The sequence below is a fragment of the Triticum aestivum genome, chromosome 3B (assembly GCF_018294505.1).
Source record: "Triticum aestivum cultivar Chinese Spring chromosome 3B, IWGSC CS RefSeq v2.1, whole genome shotgun sequence".
NCBI lineage: Eukaryota > Viridiplantae > Streptophyta > Magnoliopsida > Poales > Poaceae > Triticum > Triticum aestivum.
The window spans coordinates 71,874,217-71,879,556 of NC_057801.1; positions in this window are offsets into that span (position 1 = coordinate 71,874,217).

The following is a 5,340-nucleotide window of genomic DNA, read 5'->3' on the forward strand; positions in this document are numbered from 1 at the left end:
GATCGGATGCTTATTGCTTGCTGGGGGTGCGATGCCGCTGGCTGCGGTGGTGCATCTACCAATGGCGGCTCCGGTACAATGCCGCTGGCTGGGGGCGCAATGCCGCAACGCTTTTGGCTCTCATTGACCGGAGATCGGATGCTTATTGCTTGTTGGGGGTGCGATGCCGCTGGCTGCGGTGGTGCATCTACCAATGGCGGCTCCGGTACAATGCCGCTGGCTGGGGGCGCAATGCCGCAACGTTTTTGGCACTCATTGACCGGAGATCCCATGCTTACTGCTTGCTGGGAGTGCAATGCCGCTGGCTGCGGTGGTGGATCTATCAGTGGCGGCTCCAGTGGCAGCTGGAAGACATCTGGACTCTGCACCCAGATGAGCCTCTGCAAGTATGCACCGTAGTAGCACGCCCCAATCAGGTGTTCCATCTGCTTCCTCACTCGGTCCCAGATTAGCAGCGTCCACTCAATTTCATGCGCCCAACCCAGCCGCACAGAACCCAGCGCCGTATCCACCGCAAAAGGCAGCCTGAGCTTCCTGTTGCTGGAAGCTTTTATTGGCGCCAGGATAAATCTTCATGAACTCTATGGCGGCCGAGGTCGTGGCGCGGCTGGCAGAAAGAGAGTAGCAAGTAGTAGGTCTTCCTGCTGGGAGGCAGACCGCCTTGGCGAATGTATCGATGGACGGCTTGTAGTTGGCGATGAGCTCGGCGACGAGGTCCGGGCGCGGGGCGCCGGAGGAGGACAGGTCGAGGCGGACGAAGTCGAGGAGGCCGAGGGCTCGGAGGCCTTCGTCGTGGGCGGCGGACGGGGCCGCCGGTGGGTCAAGGAGGCCGAGGTTGGCGCGGATCCGGCGGAGCCGCGCCTCACTGCTCTCGTGGTGGATTGATTCCGTGCCTGTGGATGGCTCCTCCTGTGGATCAGCGTCGACGGGAGCTGTGGGTCTATGCTTCGCCTTCATTGGAGTAGCTTTGTGGCAAGGTGGAGGGGAAGGGTGCGCCGCCGCTCTGACGGGGAAGGAGAGGGAGCTAGTCCACCATACTCGAGCGGTCTGCAGAAATTTGCCTTTGGTGGTGTTGGGCGGTGCCCAGGCCAGACTGCGACGCGTGCATGGCCACCGTCCATCCTCTGACTGGACGATGTGCCACGTGCTAGCCATGCGTGTGAGGAAGTATTCTCTGGTCTACTGTTTTCTTTTTTCGGGTGAGACTATGTGAGGCATTTGGCGCGCCTCCTCGACGTTCATGTGTGGAGCCGTGGACCTGCGTATCGTATCAGTGTGTACAAACATCACAACTAACCACATTGATAACAGTTTACGCGCAGTCTAACCTCGGGGCTACCCATCGTGATCTTTCAAAATCAACTAATCTATTCACGCAACATGGTATCCGTTGATATGGTTATCACTCGTCTCAATACTTATAGGTGTAGCGACTTTGTTCGCTTCGAAGGTGGCTTTGGATGAATCTTTGTGCTCATTTTTTCGCACTCTGATGAATAAATTAAAAAAAGTTGCATGCATCATTTTGATGCAAAAGCCAAAAAACTAATCTATTCACGCAACTTACGCCGGCAATAAGTCAAACGAAACGAGTCGTAGCCCAAGACGATGCAGACAAGTCAGAGACTGACGGTTCGGGTGTGAGGGGAGTAGGCTTGTTGGCTGAAATCTAGTGCTCAGAAGGTTTGGAGCATGGACGGGAATGAAGGAGGCACGGCGGTGGATGGCGCTAAGGGAAGGGGAGGGCTGCAAGACTGGCGCGGAAGCACCGCCAGCCGCGAATGGCGAAGGCAAGTGGATAGGGATGGTAGAATACTACAGGAAACTGCTAATTTGCCGTCTATGAGTGGCTTTGCCGTCAGCTTTTCGTCGGGTAGACGGCAAAGAAAGTTTTGCCATCAACTGATGACGGCAAAGTATGCCTGACGGCAAATCTCTGCTTTGCCGTCTGTCCGCGCGATGTCTGACGGCAAATCTAGCTAAAGAAAGACGGCAAAGAAAACTAGACGGCAAACAGGCTCTTCGCCGTCTGTTGTTTTCCCGGGTGACGGCAAAGGGGCCAGTCTAACGGTGGGTAATGGTGCCCTAATTTTGTCGTTTGCTTTTGCCATCTGGTGACGGCAAAGTCAGTAGCTTTGCCGTCTGTCTTCCACCCTGCTGACGGCGAGCTAATAGAAAAAAAACTGGCACCGAGCCTTTGCTTTGCGGTCTCCTTTTTTCCTGTGACGGCAAATTAATGAAATTGTAAAAAAAAAAGAAAACCCCCCACACCCGACCGCATCACTGTCTCGACCCCGTAGCTAGGTTATCTGCCGTCACCGCGTGCCCGTCCCCGCCTCCACCGCGCCGCCGCCGCCGCCGCCCGTCCCCGCCTCCACCGCGCCGCCGCAGCTGGTCTCCGCCTCCACCGCGCCGCCGCAGCTGGCCCCGCCTCCACCCCCTCCCCCGCCGTCGGGGCCCTTGTCCACTGCGCCCCCACCAGTCCTCCTCCAATGGCGCGACCGCCACTGGGCAGTCCTCCCCTGCCCTAGCGCCACGGCTGCCGTTGGCAGCACCGCCGCCGGCTCCCGCCTAATAATCGTCGCCAGTTCTACCCTTTTGCCTGGGTCTCCACCGTCTTGGAAACCACTGGCCCGCCGCCATTGACGCCACCCCGCTTCCCCTTGGCCTACTGGACTGCCGCCACTGACGCTGCCCCGCTTCCCCTTGGCCTGGCGCCTCACGTTGTCATCTGCCCAATCTGCACAATCAGCCGGAGGTCTTGCATCTAGCTTTGTTTTGTCACTAATTTTTTCAGTGATGTGTTGCTTCAAATTTTATTCGGGTGTGTGATTCGAACCTCAATACCGGTAATTCTTGATTTTTCAATCCATATATGAAATGATTTAGCTACCTCTTGATCAATATCCTTTCAGTACATGGTAGAAAATGGTTGTAACTTGTAAGTAGTCTCAGATCGACTAACAGTATTGCTGGATACTAAGTACTACTACAAATCATCAATCATAAACTATCCCAACTCTATATTAGTTCTAGAAAATAATATGATACAGTAGAAAAAACTCAAATATAAAAAAACACAAACCTATATTGTTGTATTCTTAGCAATTCTGTTTGTACACTGAAACTTAGGTGCTTTTGGAGAGCTGATTGTACAATAAAATGATGTGCCTTGCATTATCATTTTTCTTGCAAATGAATAAAATTAAGAGCATCCAACCCTTAAATTTTTCTTGCATTTATCACCGCCTACGCAGTACATGTGGAGGGATGCGTAGATAGATGATTTGCTGATGGATGTATCCCTTTCCATTTTCTCCTGCCTAAAATTTTCAGTACAAGGCAGCCTTGTGTGTGTGTGTCCATAATATGGTTGTTCTGCAAGGCAAGATTTCATTTTTGATTGATGCTTAGGAAATTAAATGCTCAGTTTCTTGCTTATTTTCTTTAGGTTAGGTTTTGTTGAACTGCAAGATGATGTTGATGATGTTTTTATTAGATTGTTCTGCAAGTGCTTATGTTGGTTGTGCCGGTGCTTTTCATGTGCAGGGATTTTCTCTTCATCTCTAGGAGCACTGTCCGTCCCGTTGCCATTGCCATCGTCATTCGACTACCGCCTCTACGGTCTAGGGGTGAGCTTGACTGTCATCTCCTCCCCCTCCCCTATTTGCTTCGTTCCGGTTGTCGTGCTGATGCCACTAGATTTTATTTTCATGTCAAGTCTCGTAACCTAGGCGTCTCCCGTTCGAAAGGGTGGCATCTATAAATATGCATGTCTTTGCATATTTATAACCGTCGTCCTTTCGAATTGTCCACGTTATCCATGGACCGCCCGAGTACATTTAGATTGGGTTTCGTTTTCCGTGCTCTACTTCGGTCCTCGGCAAAATTTTGTCAGCGCCACCTTGTTGTTCTCCGAGTGCACATTCTCTCGGCTTGTTGTCGAGACGTGTATCTGGAGAACAGCGGGGAGGTGCTGCCGAAATTTTTCCTCGGACCGGAGTAGAGCATGGGAAACGAACCCAATCTACACGTACTCGGGTGGGATTAGGACCCATCTTTACCTATTAGAGATAGGATTCAATCCATGAATGTCCGTTTCCCTTTTGTATGGTAAAAAAATAAAACCATGGCGTAAATAATATGACAATGGTAATTAGTTGTGTATCTAGTCTTAATTACAATATACATATCTTGATGAATATGAATTTGGTGCCCCTACTCTCAGTGCAAGTACCAATATGGATGATCGTGAGTGGATATACACTGGCCACCCTAGTCAGGCTGGCATGACCACTGAATGGGTGACGAATACCAATGAATTTGTAGAGGCATCATTTGCTAGAGGGCAAAGAAAAGTTGGTGCCCCTGCTTGAAGTGTGACGACGGCAAAGAACATGCGACGACGTGTAGGCACCTGCAGAAGCATGGGTTTAAGCGTGGGTATACCCGCTGGACCCTTCATGGTGAGCCTGAACGTAGCATAGAGGAGGTGGTGCGTCGACGAACCGACAACAATGGTACAGGGATCGTTGACATCGTAGCTGACTTCAACGATGCACATGAAGAGGGATCAGAGGAAGAACCGGAGGAGTCTGCGAGGGCCTTCTTAGAAATGCTGAATTCCTCACAACAACCTCTTCACGACCACATAAACCAATGTCAGCTGGATGCCATTGCACAAGCAATGTCTATAAAGACCCAGTTCAACATGAGCAGAGATTGCTTTAATTCGATGGTGACATCTTGGGGTTGCTCTCTCCCCGAAGGTCACAAACTGGCTAAAAGATGGTACGAAGCGAAGAAAATCCTTCGTGCACTTAAGATGCCCTATGAGCATATACATGCTTGTCCAAACGGATGTGTCTTATTTACGAAAGAGTATGACGATGACAAGTATTGCGCCAAGTGCAAAGCCTCTAGGTATGTCGAGAGAGACCTCAGTGATGGTACGAAGAAGCAGAGCAAAGTCCCAGCAAATGTTCTTCGATATTTTCCAATCTTGCCAAGAATTCAACGTCTTTACTTGAACAAAGATACAACTAAACAGATGACATGGCACAAATATGGGATAAGACGCGACAAAGATGATCATGGGAGACCGATGTTGATACATCCGTCTTGTGCCCAAGCATGGAAGAGTTTCGATCGAATACATCATGAGAAAGCAAAAGAGGTAAAGAATGCACGAGTTGCCATCGGACTCGATGGGTTCGATCCGTTTGGTATGGTGTCAAAGACATATAGTTGTTGGCCCGTGTTTGTTGTTCCCCTCAACCTCCCCCCTGGCGCCCTAATGCAACGCAAGCACATGTTCCTGTCGTTGATAATTCCAGGGCC